We start from the raw sequence: 20,328 nt of genomic DNA on the forward strand, positions 1-20,328 counted from the left end.
AGTATTCCCTCATTTAGTGGATATTTTCACAAAAAAGTGAAATTTTCAAAAATTCAGAAAATTGGCTGAAAACGACTAAATAAGAAGGACTCATCGGGCGAATCGCTCTGGAACTGAAATCGGAACGCTCACTGACATTTCCCCTATCTGAAAGTCTGATAAACGCCGGAAAAATGACTAAGTCGAAAAAAAAAAATTTTTTCAACTTTTTTCAATTTTACCACCTTTGGATATATCTTCTACCCACACACATTTGGAACTCTCCTGGGGTACCCTCACACATTTTATTCCCTCATTTAGTGGATATTTTCACAAAAAAGTGAAATTTTCAAAAATTCTGAAAATTTGCTGAAAACGACTAAATATGAAGGACTCATCGGGCGAATCGCTCTGGAACTGAAATCGGAACGCTCACTGACATTTCCCCTATCTGAAAGTCTGATAAACGCCGGAAAAATGACTAAGTCCAAAAAAAATTTTTTCACCTTTTTTCAATTTTACCCCCGTGGGATATATATTCTACCCACACACATTTGGAACTCTCCTGGGGTACCCTCACACATATTATTCCTTTATTTAGTGGATATTTTCACAAAAAAGTGAAATTTTCAAAAATTCAGAAAATTGGCTGAAAACGACTAAATATGAAGGACTCATCGGGCGAATCGCTCTGGAACTGAAATTGGAATGCTCACTGACATTTCCCCTATCTGAAAGTCTGATAAACGCCGGAAAAATGACTAAGTCCAAAAAAATTATTTTTCAACTTTTTTCAATTTTACCCCGTGAGATATATATTCTACCCACACACATTTGGAACACTCCTGGGGAACACATATTATTCCCTCATTTAGTGGATATTTTCACAAAAAAGTGAAATTTTCAAAAATTCAGAAAATTGGTTGAAAACGACTAAAGATGAAGGACTCATCGGGCGAATCGCTCTGGAACTGAAATTGGAACGCTCACTGACATTTCCCCTATCTGAAAGTCTGATAAACTCCGGAAAAATGACTAAATCTAAAAAAAAATTTTTTTTACTTTTTTCAATTTTACCCCCGTGGGATATATATTCTACCCACACACATTTGGAACTCTCCTGGGGTACCCTCACACATATTATTCCCTCATTTAGTGGATATTTTCACAAAAAAGTGAAATTTTCAAAAATTCAGAAAATTGGTTGAAAACGACTAAAGATGAAGGACTCATCGGGCGAATCGCTCTGGAACTGAAATTGGAACGCTCACTGACATTTCCCCTATCTGAAAGTCTGATAAACTCCGGAAAAATGACTAAATCTAAAAAAAATTTTTTTTAACTTTTTTCAATTTTACCCCCGTGGGATATATATTCTACCCACACACATTTGGAACTCTCCTGGGGTACCCTCACACATATTATTCCCTCATTTAGTGGATATTTTCACAAAAAAGTGAAATTTTCAAAAATTCAGAAAATTGGTTGAAAACGACTAAAGATGAAGGACTCATCGGGCGAATCGCTCTGGAACTGAAATTGGAACGCTGACTGACATTTCCCCTATCTGAAAGTCTGATAAACTCCGGAAAAATGACTAAATCTAAAAAAAAATTTTTTAAACTTTTTTCAATTTTACCCCCGTGGGATATATATTCTACCCACACACATTTGGAACTCTCCTGGGGTACCCTCACACATATTATTCCCTCATTTAGTGGATATTTTCACAAAAAAGTGAAATTTTCAAAAATTCAGAAAATTGGCTGAAAACGACTAAATATGAAGGACTCATCGGGCGAATCGCTCTGGAACTGAAATTGGAACGCTCACTGACATTTCCCCTATCTGAAAGTCTGATAAACGCTGAAAAAATGACTAAGTTCAAAAAAAATTTTTTTTCACCTTTTTTCAATTTTACCCCCGTGGGATATATATTCTACCCACACACATTTGGAACTCTCCTGGGGTACCCTCACACATATTATTCCCTCATTTAGTGGATATTTTCACAAAAAAGTGAAATTTTCAAAAATTCAGAAAATTGGCTGAAAACGACTAAATATGAAGGACACATCGGGCGAATCGCTCTGGAACTGAAATTGGAATACTCACTGACATTTCCCCTATCTGAAAGTCTTCTAAACGCCGGAAAAATGACTAAGTCCAACAAAAAATTTTTTTCAACTTTTTTCAATTTTACCCCCGTGGGATATATATTCTACCCACACACATTTGGAACTCTCCTGGGGTACCCTCACACATATTATTCCCTCATTTAGTGGATATTTTCACAAAAAAGTGAAATTTTCAAAAATTCAGAAAATTGGCTGAAAACGACTAAATAAGAAGGACTCATCGGGCGAATCGCTCTGGAACTGAAATTGGAACGCTCACTGACATTTCCCCTATCTGAAAGTCTGATAAAAGCCGGAAAAATGGCTAAATCTAAAAAAAAAATTTTTAAACTTTTTTCAATTTTACCCCCGTGGGATATATATTCTACCCACACACATTTGGAACTCTCCTGGGGTACCCTCACACATATTATTCCCTCATTTAGTGGATATTTTCACAAAAAAGTGAAATTTTCAAAAATTCTGAAAATTGGCTGAAAACGACTAAATATGAAGGACTCATCGGGCGAATCGCTCTGGAACTGAAATTGGAACGCTCACTGACATTTCCCCTATCTGAAAGTCTGATAAACGCCGGAAAAATGGCTAAGTCTAAAAAAAATTTTTTTTAAACTTTTTTCAATTTTACCCCCGTGGGATATATATTCTACCCACACACATTTGGAACTCTCCTGGGGTACCCTCACACATATTATTCCCTCATTTAGTGGATATTTTCACAAAAAAGTGAAATTTTCAAGTATTCAGAAACTTGGCTGAAAACGACTAAATATGAAGGACTCATCGGGCGAATCGCTCTGGAACTGAAATCGGAACGCTCACTGACATTTGCCCTAATTGAAAGTCTGATTAACGCCGGAAAAATAACTAAGTCTAAAAAAAATTTTTTTTAAACTATTTTCAATTTTACCCCCGTGGGATATATATTCTACCCACACACATTTGGAACTCTCCTGGGGTACCCTCACACATATTATTCCCTCATTTAGTGGATATTTTCACAAAAAAGTGAAATTTTCAAGTATTCAGAAACTTGGCTGAATACGACTAAATATGAAGGACTCATCGGGCGAATCGCTCTGGAACTGAAATCGGAACGCTCACTGACATTTGCCCTAATTGAAAGTCTGATTAACGGCGGAAAAATGACTAAGTCCAAAAAAAATTTTTTTTAAACTTTTTTCAATTTTACTCCCGTGGGATATATATTCTACCCACACACATTTGGAACTCTCCTGGGGTACCCTCACACATATTATTCCCTCATTTAGTGGATATTTTCACAAAAAAGTGAAATTTTCAAAAATTCAGAAAATTGGCTGAAAACGACTAAATATGAAGGACTCATCAGGCGAATCGCTCTGGAACTGAAATCGGAATGCTCACTAACATTTCCCCTATCTGAAAGTCTGATAAACGCCGGAAAAATGACTAAGTCCAAAAAAATTTTTTTTCAACTTTTTTCAATTTTACCCCCGTGGGATATATATTCTACCCACACACATTTGGAACTCTCCTGGGGTACCATCACACATATTATTCCCTCATTTAGTGGATATTTTCACAAAAAAGTGAAATTTTCAAAAATTCAGAAAATTGGCTGAAAACGACTAAATATGAAGGACTCATCGGGCGAATCGCTCTGGAACTGAAATTGGAACGTTCACTGACATTTCCCCTATCTGAAAGTCTGATAAACGCCGGAAAAATGAATAAGTCTAAAAAAAATTTTTTTTCAACTTTTTTCGATTTTATCCCCGTGGGATATATATTCTACCCACACACATTTGGAACTCTCCTGGGGTACCCTCACACATATTATTCCCTCATTTAGTAGATATTTTCACAAAAAAGTGAAATTTTCAAAAATTCAGAAAATTGGTTGAAAACGACTAAAGATGAAGGACTCATCGGGCGAATCGCTCTGGAACTGAAATTGGAACGCTCACTGACATTTCCCCTATCTGAAAGTCTGATAAACTCCGGAAAAATGACTAAATCTAAAAAAAAAATTTTTTAACTTTTTTCAATTTTACCCCCGTGGGATATATATTCTACCCACACACATTTGGAACTCTCCTGGGGTACCCTCACACATATTATTCCCTCATTTAGTGGATATTTTCACAAAAAAGTGAAATTTTCAAAAATTCAGAAAATTGGTTGAAAACGACTAAAGATGAAGGACTCATCGGGCGAATCACTCTGGAACTGAAATTGGAACGCTCACTGACATTTCCCCTATCTGAAAGTCTGATAAACTCCGGAAAAATGACTAAATCTAAAAAAAAATTTTTTTAACTTTTTTCAATTTTACCCCCGTGGGATATATATTCTACCCACACACATTTGGAACTCTCCTGGGGTACCCTCACACATATTATTCCCTCATTTAGTGGATATTTTCACAAAAAAGTGAAATTTTCAAAAATTCAGAAAATTGGTTGAAAACGACTAAAGATGAAGGACTCATCGGGCGAATCGCTCTGGAACTGAAATTGGAACGCTCACTGACATTTCCCCTATCTGAAAGTCTGATAAACTCCGGAAAAATGACTAAATCTAAAAAAAAATTTTTTTAACTTTTTTCAATTTTACCCCCGTGGGATATATATTCTACCCACACACATTTGGAACTCTCCTGGGGTACCCTCACACATATTATTCCCTCATTTAGTGGATATTTTCACAAAAAAGTGAAATTTTCAAAAATTCAGAAAATTGGTTGAAAACGACTAAAGATGAAGGACTCATCGGGCGAATCGCTCTGGAACTGAAATTGGAACGCTCACTGACATTTCCCCTATCTGAAAGTCTGATAAACTCCGGAAAAATGACTAAATCTAAAAAAAAATTTTTTAAACTTTTTTCAATTTTACTCCCGTGGGATATATATTCTACCCACACACATTTGGAACTCTCCTGGGGTACCCTCACACATATTATTCCCTCATTTAGTGGATATTTTCACAAAAAAGTGAAATTTTCAAAAATTCAGAAAATTGGCTGAAAACGACTAAATATGAAGTACTCATCGGGCGAATCACTCTGGAACTGAAATCAGAACGCTCACTGACATTTCCCCTATCTGAAAGTCTGATAAACGCCGGAAAAATGACTAAGTCTAAAAAAAAATTTTTTTTCAACTTTTTTCGATTTTACCCCCGTGGGATATATATTCTACCTACACACATTTGGAACTCTCCTGGGGTACCCTCACACATATTATTCCCTCATTTAGTGGATATTTTCACAAAAAAGTGAAATTTTGAAAAATTCAGAAAATTGGCTGAAAACGACTAAATATGAAGGACTCATTGGGTGAATCGCTCTGGTACTGAAATCGGAACGCTCACTGACATTTCCCCTATCTGAAAGTCTGATAAACGCTGAAAAAATGACTAAGTCCAAAAAAAAAAATTTTTCACCTTTTTTAAATTTTACCCCCGTGGGATATATATCCTACCCACACACATTTGGAACTCCCCTGGGGTACCCTCACACATATTATTCCCTCATTTAGTGGATATTTTCACAAAAAAGTGAAATTTTCAAAAATTCAGAAAATTGCCTGAAAACGACTAAATATGAAGGACTCATCGGGCGAATCGCTCTGGAACTGAAATTGGAATCCTCACTGACATTTCCCCTATCTGAAAGTATTCTAAACGCCGGAAAAATGACTAAGTCCAACAAAAAATTTTTTTCAACTTTTTTCAATTTTACCCCCGTGGGATATATATTCTACTCACACACATTTGGAACTCTCCTGGGGTACCCTCACACATATTATTCCCTCATTTAGTGGATATTTTCACAAAAAAGTGACATTTTCAAAAATTCAGAAAATTGGCTGAAAACGACTAAATATGAAGGACTCATCGGGCGAATCGCTCTGGATCTGAAATTGGAACGCTCACTGACATTTCCCCTATCTGAAAGTCTGATAAACGCTGAAAAAATGACTAAGTTCAAAAAAAATTTTTTTTCACCTTTTTTCAATTTTACCCCCGTGGGATATATATTCTACCCACACACATTTGGAACTGTCCTGGGGTACCCTCACACATATTATTCCCTCATTTAGTGGATATTTTCACAAAAAAGTGAAATTTTCAAAAATTCAGAAAATTGGCTGAAAACGACTAAATACGAAGGACACATCGGGCGAATCGCTCTGGAACTGAAATTGGAATACTCACTGACATTTCCCCTGTCTGAAAGTCTTCTAAACGCCGGAAAAATTACTAAGTCCAACAAAAAATTTTTTTCAACTTTTTTCAATTTTACCCCCGTGGGATATATATTCTACCCACACACATTTGGAACTCTCCTGGGGTACCCTCACACATATTATTCCCTCATTTAATGGATATTTTCACAAAAAAGTGAAATTTTCAAAAATTCAGAAAATTGGCTGAAAACGACTAAATATGAAGGACTCATCAGGCGAATCGCTCTGGAACTGAAATCGGAACGCTCACTAACATTTCCCCTATCTGAAAGTCTGATAAACGCCGGAAAAATGACTAAGTCCAAAAAAATTTTTATTCAACTTTTTTCAATTTTACCCCCGTGGGATATATATTCTACCCACACACATTTGGAACTCTCCTGGGGTACCGTCACACATATTATTCCCTCATTTAGTGGATATTTTCACAAAAAAGTGAAATTTTCAAAAATTCAGAAAATTGGCTGAAAACGACTAAATATGAAGGACTCATCGGGCGAATCGCTCTGGAACTGAAATCGGAACGCTCACTGACATTTCCCCTATCTGAAAGTCTGATAAACGCCGGAAAAATGACTAAGTCCCAAAAAAAATTTTTTTACCTTTTTTCAATTTTACCCCCGTGGGATATATATTCTACCCACACACATTTGGAACTCTCCTGGGGTACCCTCACACATATTATTCCCTCATTTAGTGGATATTTTCACAAAAAAGTGAAATTTTCAAAAATTCAGAAAATTGTCTGAAAACGACTAAATATGAAGGACTCATCGGGCGAATCGCTCTGGAACTGAAATTGGAATGCTCACTGACATTTCCCCTATCTGAATGTCTGATAAACGCTGAAAAAATGACTAAGTCCCCAAAAAATTTTTTTTCACCTTTTTTCAATTTTACCCCCGTGGGATATATATTCTACTCACACACATTTGGAACTCTCCTGGGGTACCCTCACACATATTATTCCCTCATTTAGTGGATATTTTCACAAAAAAGTGAAATTTTCAAAAATTCATAAAATTGGCTGAAAACGACTAAATATGAAGGACTCATCGGGCGAATCGCTCTGGAACTGAAATTGGAATGCTCACTGACATTTCCCCTATCTGAAAGTCTGATAAAAGCCGGAAAAATGGCTAAATCTAAAAAAAAAATTTTTAAACTTTTTTCAATTTTACCCCCGTGGGATATATATTCTACCCACACACATTTGGAACTCTCCTGGGGTACCCTCACACATATTATTCCCTCATTTAGTGGATATTTTCACAAAAAAGTGAAATTTTCAAAAATTCTGAAAATTGGCTGAAAATGACTAAATATGAATGACTCATCGGCCGAATCGCTCTGGAACTGAAATCGGAACGCTCACTGACATTTCCCCTATCTGAAAGTCTGATAAACGCCGGAAAAATGACTAAGTCTAAAAAAAAATTTTTAAACTTTTTTGAATTTTACCCCCGTGGGATATTTATTCTACCCACACACATTTGGAACTCTCCTGGGGTACCCTCACACATATTATTCCCTCATTTAGTGGATATTTTCACAAAAAAGTGAAATTTTCAAAATTCTGAAAATTGGCTGAAAACGACTAAATATGAAGGACTCATCGGGCAAATCGCTCTGGAACTGAAATCGGAACGCTCACTGACATTTCCCCTATCTGAAAGTCTGATAAACGCCGGAAAAATGACTAAGTCCAAAAAAAAATTTTTTCACCTTTTTTCAATTTTACCACCGTGGGATATATATTCTACCCACACACATTTGGAACTCTCCTGCGGTACCCTCACACATATTATTCCCTCATTTAGTGGATATTTTCACAAAAAAGTGAAATTTTCAAAAATTCAGAAAATTGGCTGAAAACGACTAAATATGAAGGACTCATCGGGCGAATCGCTCTGGAACTGAAATTGGAATGCTCACTGACATTTCCCCTATCTGAAAGTCTGATAAACGCTGAAAAAATGACTAAGTCCAAAAAAAATTTTTTTTCACCTTTTTTCAATTTTACCCCCGTGGGATATATATTCTACCCACACACATTTGGAACTCTCCTGGGGTACCCTCACACATATTATTCCCTCATTTAGTGGATATGTTCACAAAAAAGTGAAATTTTCAAAAATTCTGAAAATTGGCTGAAAACGACTATATATGAAGGACTCATCGGGCGAATCGCTCTGGAACTGAAATCGGAACGCTCACTGACATTTCCCCTATCTGAAAGTCTGATAAACGCCGGAAAAATGACTAAGTCCAAAAAAAAAATTTTTTCACCTTTTTTCAATTTTACCACCGTGGGATATATATTCTACCCACACACATTTGGAACTCTCCTGCGGTACCCTCACACATATTATTCCCTCATTTAGTGGATATTTTCACAAAAAAAGTGAAATTTTCAAAAATTCAGAAAATTGGCTGAAAACGACTAAATATGAAGGACTCATCGGGCAAATCGCTCTGGAACTGAAATTGGAACGCTCACTGACATTTCCCCTATCTGAAAGTCTGATAAACGCCGGAAAAGTGACTAAATCTAAAAAAAAATTTTTTAAACTTTTTTCAATTTTACCCCCGTGTGATATATATTCTACCCACACACATTTGGAACTCTCCTGGGGTACCCTCACACATATTATTCCCTCATTTAGTGGATATTTTCACAAAAAAGTGAAATTTTCAAAAATTCAGAAAATTGGCTGAAAACGACTAAATATGAAGGACTCATCGGGCAAATCGCTCTGGAACTGAAATTGGAACGCTCACTGACATTTCCCCTATCTGAAAGTCTGATAAACGCCGGAAAAATGACTAAATCTAAAAGAAATTTTTTTAAACTTTTTTCAATTTTACCCCCGTGGGATATATATTCTACCCACACACATTTGGAACTCTCCTGGGGTACCCTCACACATATTATTCCCTCATTTAGTGGATATTTTCACAAAAAAGTGAAATTTTCAAAAATTCAGAAAATTGGCTGAAAACGACTAAATATGAAGGACTCATCGGGCGAATCTCTCTGGAACTGAAATCGGAACGCTCACTGACATTTCCCCTATCTGAAAGTCTTCTAAACGCCGGAAAAATGACTAAGTCCAACAAAAAATTTTTTTCAACTTTTTTCAATTTTACCCCCGTGGGATATATATTCTACCCACACACATTTGTAACTCTGCTGGGGTACCCTCACACATATTATTCCCTCATTTAGTGGATATTTTCACAAAAAAAGTGAAATTTTCAAAAATTCAGAAAATTGGCTGAAAACGACTAAATATGAAGGACTCATCGGGCGAATCGCTCTGGAACTGAAATTGGAACGCTCACTGACATTTCCCCTATCTGAAAGTCTGATAAACGCCGGAAAAATGACTAAATCTAAAAGAAATTTTTTTAAACTTTTTTCAATTTTACCCCCGTGGGATATATATTCTACCCACACACATTTGGAACTCTCCTGGGGTACCCTCACACATATTATTCCCTCATTTAGTGGATATTTTCACAAAAAAGTGAAATTTTCAAAAATTCTGAAAATTGGCTGAAAACGACTAAATATGAAGGACTCATCGGGCAAATCGCTCTGGAACTGAAATTGGAACGCTCACTGACATTTCCCCTATCTGAAAGTCTGATAAACGCTGAAAAAATGACTAAGTCCAAAAAACCAAATTTTTCACCTTTTTTCAATTTTACCCCCGTGGGATATATTTTCTACCCACACACATTTGGAACTCTCCTGGGGTACCCTCACACATATTATTCCCTCATTTAGTGGATATTTTCACAAAAAAGTGAAATTTTCAAAAATTCTGAAAATTGGCTGAAAACGACTAAATATGAAGGACTCATCGGGCAAATCACTCTGGAACTTAAAATGGAATGCTCACTGACATTTCCCCTATCTGAAATTCTGATAAACGCTGAAAAAATGACTAAGTCCAAAAAAATTTTTTTTTCAACTTTTTTCAATTTTACCCCCGTGGGATATATATTCTACCCACACACATTTGGAACTCTCCTGGGGTACCCTCACACATATTATTCCCTCATTTAGTGGATATTTTCACAAAAAAGTGAAATTTTCAAAAATTCTGAAAATTGGCTGAAAACGACTAAATATGAAGGACTCATCGGGCGAATCGCTCTGGAACTGAAATCGGAACGCTCACTGACATTTCCCCTATCTGAAAGTCTGATAAACGCCGGAAAAATGACTAAGTCAAAAAAATTTTTTTTTCATCTTTTTTCAATTTTACCCCCGTGGGATATATATTCTACCTACACACATTTGGAACTCTCCTGGGGTACCCTCACACATATTATTCCCTCATTTAGTGGATATTTTCACAAAAAAGTGAAATTTTCAAAAATTCTGAAAATTGGCTGAAAACGACTAAATATGAAGGACTCATCGGGCAAATCGCTCTGGAACTGAAATTGGAACGCTCACTGACATTTCCCCTATCTGAAAGTCTGATAAACGCTGAAAAAATGACTAAGTCCAAAAAACCAAATTTTTCACCTTTTTTCAATTTTACCCCCGTGGGATATATTTTCTACCCACACACATTTGGAACTCTCCTGGGGTACCCTCACACATATTATTCCCTCATTTAGTGGATATTTTCACAAAAAAGTGAAATTTTCAAAAATTCTGAAAATTGGCTGAAAACGACTAAATATGAAGGACTCATCGGGCAAATCACTCTGGAACTTAAAATGGAATGCTCACTGACATTTCCCCTATCTGAAATTCTGATAAACGCTGAAAAAATGACTAAGTCCAAAAAAAATTTTTTTTCAACTTTTTTCAATTTTACCCCCGTGGGATATATATTCTACCCACACACATTTGGAACTCTCCTGGGGTACCCTCACACATATTATTCCCTCATTTAGTGGATATTTTCACAAAAAAGTGAAATTTTCAAAAATTCTGAAAATTGGCTGAAAACGACTAAATATGAAGGACTCATCGGGCGAATCGCTCTGGAACTGAAATCGGAACGCTCACTGACATTTCCCCTATCTGAAAGTCTGATAAACGCCGGAAAAATGACTAAGTCAAAAAAAATTTTTTTTCATCTTTTTTCAATTTTACCCCCGTGGGATATATATTCTACCTACACACATTTGGAACTCTCCTGGGGTACCCTCACACATATTATTCCCTCATTTAGTGGATATTTTCACAAAAAAGTGAAATTTTCAAAAATTCAGAAAATTGGCTGAAAACGACTAAATATGAAGGACTCATCGGGCAAATCGCTCTGGAACTGAAATCGGAATGCTCACTGACATTTTCCCTATTTGAAAGTCTGATAAACGCCGGAAAAATGACTAAGTCGAAAAAAAAAAATTTTTTCACCTTTTTTCAATTTTACCCCCGTGGGATATATTTTCTACCCACACACATTTGGAACTCTCCTGGGATACCCTCACACATATTATTCCCTCATTTAGTGGATATTTTCACAAAAAAGTGAAATTTTCAAAAATTCTGAAAATTGGCTGAAAACGACTAAATATGAAGGACTCATCGGGCAAATCACTCTGGAACTTAAAATGGAATGCTCACTGACATTTCCCCTATCTGAAATTCTGATAAACGCTGAAAAAATGACCAAGTCCAAAAAAAATTTTTTTTCAACTTTTTTCAATTTTACCCCCGTGGGATATATATTCTACCCACACACATTTGTAACTCTGCTGGGGTACCCTCACACATATTATTCCCTCATTTAGTGGATATTTTCACAAAAAAGTGAAATTTTCAAAAATTCTGAAAATTGGCTGAAAACGACTAAATATGATGGACTCATCGGGCAAATCGCTCTGGAACTGAAAATGGAATGCTCACTGACATTTCTCCTATCTGAAAGTCTTCTAAACGCCGGAAAAATGACTAAGTCCAACAAAAAATTTTTTTCAACTTTTTTCAATTTTACCCCCGTGGGATATATATTCTACCCACACACATTTGTAACTCTGCTGGGGTACCCTCACACATATTATTCCCTCATTTAGTGGATATTTTCACAAAAAAAGTGAAATTTTCAAAAATTCAGAAAACTGGCTGAAAACGACTAAATATGAAGGACTCATCGGGCGAATCGCTCTGGAACTGAAATTGGAACGCTCACTGACATTTCCCCTATCTGAAAGTCTTCTAAACGTCGGAAAAATGACTAAGTCCAACAAAAATTTTTTTTCAACTTTTTTCAATTTTACCCCCGTGGGATATATATTCTACCCACACACATTTGGAACTCTCCTGGGGTACCCTCACACATATTATTCCCTCATTTGGTGGATATTTTCACAAAAAAGTGAAATTTTCAAAAATTCAGAAAATTGGCTGAAAACGACTAAATATGAAGGACTCATCGGGCGAATCGCTCTGGAACTGAAATCGGAACGCTCACTGACATTTCCCCTATCTGAAAGTCTGATAAACGCCGGAAAAATGACTAAGTCCAAAAAAAAATTTTTTCATCTTTTTTCAATTTTACCACCGTGGGAGATATATTCTACCCACACACATTTGGAACTCTCCTGGGGTACCCTCACACATATTATTCCCTCATTTAGTGGATATTTTCACAAAAAAGTGAAATTTTCAAAAATTCTGAAAATTGGCTGAAAACGACTAAATATGAAGGACTGATCGGCGAGTCGCTCTGGAACTGAAATCGGAACGCTCACTGACATTTCTCTTATCTGAAAGTCTGATAAACGCCGGAAAAATGACTAAGTCCAAAAAAAATTTTCTTCACCTTTTTTCAATTTTATCCCCGTTGGATATATTCTACCCACACACATTTGTAACTCTGCTGGGGTACCCTCACACATATTATTCCCTCATTTAGTGGATATTTTCACAAAAAAGTGAAATTTTCAAAAATTCTGAAAATTGGCTGAAAACGACTAAATATGAAGGACTCATCGGGCGAATCGCTCTGGAACTGAAATCGGAACGCTCACTGACATTTCCCCTATCTGAAAGTCTGATAAACGCCGGAAAAATGACTAAGTCAAAAAAAAAATGTTTTCATCTTTTTTCAATTTTACCACCGTGGGATATATATTCTACCCACACACATTTGGAACTCTCCTGGGGTACCCTCACACATATTATTCCCTCATTTAGTGGATATTTTCACAAAAAAGTGAAATTTTCAAAATTCTGAAAATTGGCTGAAAACGACTAAATATGAAGGACTGATCGGCGAATCGCTCTGGAACTGAAATCGGAACGCTCACTGACATTTCTCCTATCTGAAAGTCTTCTAAACGCCGGAAAAATGACTAAGTCCAACAAAAATTTTTTTTCAACTTTTTTCAATTTTACCCCCGTTGGATATATTCTACCCACACACATTTGAAACTCTCCTGGGGTACCCTCACACATATTATTCCCTCATTTAGTGGATATTTTCACAAAAAAGTGAAATTTTCAAAAATTCTGAAAATTGGCTGAAAACGACTAAATATGAAGGACTCATCGGGCGAATCGCTCTGGAACTGAAATCGGAACGCTCACTGACATTTCCCCTATCTGAAAGTCTGATGAACGCCGGAAAAATGACTAAGTCCAAAACAAAATTTTTTTTCACTTTTTTTCAATTTTACCCCCGTGGGATATATATTCTACCCACACACATTTGGAACTCTCCTGGGGTACCCTCACACATATTATTCCCTCATTTAGTGGATATTTTCACAAAAAAGTGAAATTTTCAAAAATTCTGAAAATTGGCTGAAAACGACTAAATATGAAGGACTCATCGAGCGAATCGCTCTGGAACTGAAATCGGAACGCTCACTGACATTTCCCCTATCTGAAAGTCTGATAAACGCCGGAAAAATGACTAAGTCAAAAAAATTTTTTTTTCATCTTTTTTCAATTTTACCCCCGTGGGATATATATTCTACCCACACACATTTGGAACTCTCCTGGGGTACCCTCACACATATTATTCCCTCATTTAGTGGATATTTTCACAAAAAAGTGAAATTTTCAAAAATTCAGAAAATTGGCTGAAAACGACTAAATATGAAGGACTCATCGGGCAAATCGCTCTGGAACTGAAATCGGAATGCTCACTGACATTTTCCCTATTTGAAAGTCTGATAAACGCCGGAAAAATGACTAAGTCGAAAAAAAAATTTTTTTTCAACTTTTTTCAATTTTACCCCCGTGGGATATATCTTCTACCCACACACATTTGGAACTCTCCTGGGGTACCCTCACATATATTATTCCCTCATTTAGTGGATATTTTTACAAAAAAGTGAAATTTTCAAAATTCTGAAAATTGGCTGAAAACGACTAAATATGAAGGACTCATCGGGCGAATTGCTCTGGAACTGAAATTGGAACGCTCACTGACATTTCCCCTATCTGAAAGTCTGATAAACGCTGAAAAAATGACTAAGTCCAAAAAACCAAATTTTTCACCTTTTTTCAATTTTACCCCCGTGGGATATATTTTCTACCCACACACATTTGGAACTCTCCTGGGGTACCCTCACACATATTATTCCCTCATTTAGTGGATATTTTCACAAAAAAGTGAAATTTTCAAAAATTCTGAAAATTGGCTGAAAACGACTAAATATGAAGGACTCATCGGGCAAATCACTCTGGAACTTAAAATGGAATGCTCACTGACATTTCCCCTATCTGAAATTCTGATAAACGCTGAAAAAATGACTAAGTCCAAAAAAAATTTTTTTTCAACTTTTTTCAATTTTACCCCCGTGGGATATATATTCTACCCACACACATTTGTAACTCTGCTGGGGTACCCTCACACATATTATTCCCTCATTTAGTGGATATTTTCACAAAAAAGTGAAATTTTCAAAAATTCTGAAAATTGGCTGAAAACGACTAAATATGAAGGACTCATCGGGCGAATCGCTCTGGAACTGAAATCGGAACGCTCACTGACATTTCCCCTATCTGAAAGTCTGATGAACGCCGGAAAAATGACTAAGTCCAAAACAAAATTTTTTTTCACTTTTTTTCAATTTTACCCCCGTGGGATATATATTCTACCCACACACATTTGGAACTCTCCTGGGGTACCCTCACACATATTATTCCCTCATTTAGTGGATATTTTCACAAAAAAGTGAAATTTTCAAAAATTCTGAAAATTGGCTGAAAACGACTAAATATGAAGGACTCATCGAGCGAATCGCTCTGGAACTGAAATCGGAACGCTCACTGACATTTCCCCTATCTGAAAGTCTGATAAACGCCGGAAAAATGACTAAGTCAAAAAAATTTTTTTTTCATCTTTTTTCAATTTTACCCCCGTGGGATATATATTCTACCCACACACATTTGGAACTCTCCTGGGGTACCCTCACACATATTATTCCCTCATTTAGTGGATATTTTCACAAAAAAGTGAAATTTTCAAAAATTCAGAAAATTGGCTGAAAACGACTAAATATGAAGGACTCATCGGGCAAATCGCTCTGGAACTGAAATCGGAATGCTCACTGACATTTTCCCTATTTGAAAGTCTGATAAACGCCGGAAAAATGACTAAGTCGAAAAAAAAATTTTTTTTCAACTTTTTTCAATTTTACCCCCGTGGGATATATCTTCTACCCACACACATTTGGAACTCTCCTGGGGTACCCTCACATATATTATTCCCTCATTTAGTGGATATTTTTACAAAAAAGTGAAATTTTCAAAATTCTGAAAATTGGCTGAAAACGACTAAATATGAAGGACTCATCGGGCGAATTGCTCTGGAACTGAAATTGGAACGCTCACTGACATTTCCCCTATCTGAAAGTCTGATAAACGCTGAAAAAATGACTAAGTCCAAAAAAAATTTTTTTTAAACTTTTTTCAATTTTACCCCCGTGGGATATATATTCTACCCACACACATTTGTAACTCTGCTGGGGTACCCTCACACATATTATTCCCTCATTTAGTGGATATATTCACAAAAAAGTGAAATTTTCAAAAATTCTGAAAATTGGCTGAAAACGACTAAATATGAAGGACTCATCGGGCGAATCGCTCTGGAACTGAAATCGGAACGCTCACTGACATTTCCCCTATCTGAAAGTCTGATAAACGCCGGAAAAATGACTAAGTCAAAAAAAAAATTTTTTCATCTTTTTTCAATTTTACCACCGTGGGATATATATTCTACCCACACACATTTGGAACTCTCCTGGGGTACCCTCACACATATTATTCCCTCATTTAGTGGATATTTTCACAAAAAAGTGAAGGTTTCAAAAATTCTGAAAATTGGCTGAAAACGACTAAATATGATGGACTCATCGGGCAAATCGCTCTGGAACTGAAAATGGAATGCTCACTGACATTTCCCCTATCTGAAATTCTGATAAACGCTGAAAAAATGACTAAGTCCAAAAAAATTTTTTTTTAAACTTTTTTCAATTTTACCCCCGTGGGATATATATTCTACCCACACACATTTGTAACTCTGCTGGGGTACCCTCACACATATTATTCCCTAATTTAGTGGATATTTTCACAAAAAAGTGAAATTTTCAAAAATTCAGAAAATTGGCTGAAAACGACTAAATATGAAGGACTCATCGGGCGAATCGCTCTGGAACTGAAATTGGAATAATCACTGACATTTCCCCTATCTGAAAGTCTTCTAAATGCCGGAAAAATGACTAAGTCCAACAAAAAATTTTTTTCAACTTTTTTCAATTTTACCCCCGTGTGATATATATTCTACCCACACACATTTGGAACTCTCCTGGGGTACCCTCACACATATTATTCCCTCATTTAGTGGGTATTTTCACAAAAAAGTGAAATTTTCAAAAATTCAGAAAATTGGCTGAAAACGACTAAATATGAAGGACTCATCGGGCGAATCGCTCTGGAACTGAAATTGGAACGCTCACTGACATTTCCCCTATCTGAAAGTCTGATAAACGCTGAAAAAATGACTAAGTCCAAAAAAAATTTTTTTTCAACTTTTTTCAATTTTACCCCCGTGGGATATATATTCTACCCACACACATTTGGAACTCTCCTGGGGTACCCTCACACATATTATTCCCTCATTTAGTGGATATTTTCACAAAAAAGTGAAATTTTCAAAAATTCTGAAAATTGGCTGAAAACGACTCAATATGAAGGACTCATCGGGCGAATCGCTCTGGAACTGAAATCGGAACGCTCACTGACATTTCCCCTAATTGAAAGTCTGATTAACGCCGGAAAAATGACTAAGTCCAAAAAAAAATTTTTTTAAACTTTTTTCAATTTTACCCCCGTGGGATATATCTTCTACCCACACACATTTGGAACTCTCCTGGGGTACCCTCACACATATTCCCTCATTTAGTGGATATTTTCACAAAAAAGTGAAATTTTCAAAAATTCAGAAAATTGGCTGAAAACGACTAAATATGAAGGACTCATCGGGCGAATCGCTCTGGAACTGAAATCGGAACGCTCACTGACATTTCTCCTATCTGAAAGTCTGATAAACGCTGAAAAAATGACTAAGTCCAAAGAAAAAATTTTTTCACCTTTTTTCAATTTTACCCCCGTGGGATATATATTCTACCCACACACATTTGGAACTCTCCTGGGGTACCCTCACACATATTATTCCCTCATTTAGTGGATATTTTCACAAAAAAGTGAAATTTTCAAAAATTCATAAAATTGGATGAAAACGACTAAATATGAAGGACTCATCGGGCGAATCGCTCTGGAACTGAAATTGGAACGCTCACTGACATTTCCCCTATCTGAAAGTCTGATAAAAGCTGGAAAAATGGCTAAATCTAAAAAAAAAATTTTTAAACTTTTTTCAATTTTACCCCCGTGGGATATATATTCTACCCACACACATTTGGAACTCTCCTGGGGTACCCTCACACATATTATTCCCTCATTTAGTGGATATTTTCACAAAAAAGTGAAATTTTCAAAAATTCTGAAAATTGGCTGAAAATGACTAAATATGAATGACTCATCGGGCGAATCGCTCTGGAACTGAAATCGAAACGCTCACTGACATTTCCCCTATCTGAAAGTCTGATGAACGCCGGAAAAATGACTAAGTCTAAAAAAAATTTTTTAAACTTTTTTGAATTTTACCCCCGTGGGATATTTATTCTACCCACACACATTTGGAACTCTCCTGGGGTACCCTCACACATATTATTCCCTCATTTAGTGGATATTTTCACAAAAAAGTGAAATTTTCAAAAATTCTGAAAATTGGCTGAAAATGACTAAATATGAAGGACTCATTGGGCGAATCGCTCTGGAACTGAAATCGGAACGCTTACTGACATTTCCCCTATCTGAAAGTCTGATAAAAGCCGGAAAAATGACTAAGTCCCAAAAAAAAATTTTTCACGTTTTGTCAATTTTACCCCCGTGGGATATATATTCTACCCACACACATTTGGAACTCTCCTGGGGTACCCTCACACATATTATTCCCTCATTTAGTGGACATTTTCACAAAAAAGTGAAATTTTCAAAAATTCAGAAAATTGGCTGAAAACGACTAAATATGAAGGACTCATCGGGCGAATCGCTCTGGAACTGAAATTGGAACGCTCACTGACATTTCCCCTATCTGAAAGTCTGATAAACGCTGAAAAAATGACTAAGTCCAAAAAAAATTTTTTTTCACCTTTTTTCAATTTTACCCCCGTGGGATATATATTCTACCCACACACATTTGGAACTCTCCTGGGGTACCCTCACACATATTATTCCCTCATTTAGTGGATATTTTCACAAAAATGTGAAATTTTCAAAAATTCTTAAAATTGGCTGAAAACGACTAAGTATCAAGGACTCATCGGGCGAATCGCTCTGGAACTGAAATTGGAACGCTCACTGACATTTCCCCTATCTGAAAGTCTGATAAAAGCCGGAAAAATGGCTAAGTCTAAAAAAAAATGTTTAAACTTTTTTCAATTTTACCCCCGTGGGATATATATTCTACCCACACACATTTGGAACTCTCCTGGGGTACCCTCACACATATTATTCCCTCATTTAGTGGATATTTTCACAAAAAAGTGAAATTTTCAAAAATTCTTAAAATTGGCTGAAAACGACTAAATATGAAGGACTCATCGGGCGAATCGCTCTGGAACTGAAATCGGAACACTCACTGACATTTCCCTTATCTGAAAGTCTGATAAACGCCAGAAAAATTACTAATTCTAAAAAAAATTTTTTTTCAACTTTTTTCAATTTTACCCCCGTAGGATATATATTCTACCCACACACATTTGGAACTCTCCTGGGGTACCCTCACACATATTATTCCCTCATTTAGTGGATATTTTCACAAAAAAGTGAAATTTTCAAAAATTCAGAAAATTGGCTGAAAATGACTAAATATGAAGGACTCATCGGGTGAATCGCTCTGGAACTGAAATCGGAATGCTCACTGACATTTCCCCTATCTGAAAGTCTGATAAACGCTGAAAAAATGACTAAGTCGAAAAAAAAAATTTTTTCACCTTTTTTCAATTTTACCCCCGTGGGATATATATTCTACCCACACACATTTGGAACTCTCCTGGGGTACCCTCACACATATTCCCTCATTTAGTGGATATTTTCACAAAAAAGTGAAATTTTCAAAAATTCAGAAAATTGGCTGAAAACGACTAAATATGAAGGACTCATCGGGCGAATCGCTCTGGAACTGAAATTGGAACGCTCACTGACATTTCACCTATCTGAAAGTCTGATAAAAGCCGGAAAAATGGCTAAATCTAAAAAAAATTTTTTAAAACTTTTTTCAATTTTACCCCCGTGGGATATATATTCTACCCACACACATTTGGAACTCTCCTGGGGTACCCTGACACATATTATTCCCTCATTTAGTGGATATTTTCACAAAAAAGTGAAAATTTCAAAAATTCTGAAAATTGGCTGAAAAC

The sequence above is a fragment of the Phyllobates terribilis genome, unplaced genomic scaffold (assembly GCF_046119375.1).
Source record: "Phyllobates terribilis strain yellow unplaced genomic scaffold, ASM4611937v1 Scaffold_13__5_contigs__length_258822181, whole genome shotgun sequence".
In the NCBI taxonomy this organism is placed as follows: Eukaryota; Metazoa; Chordata; class Amphibia; order Anura; family Dendrobatidae; genus Phyllobates; species Phyllobates terribilis.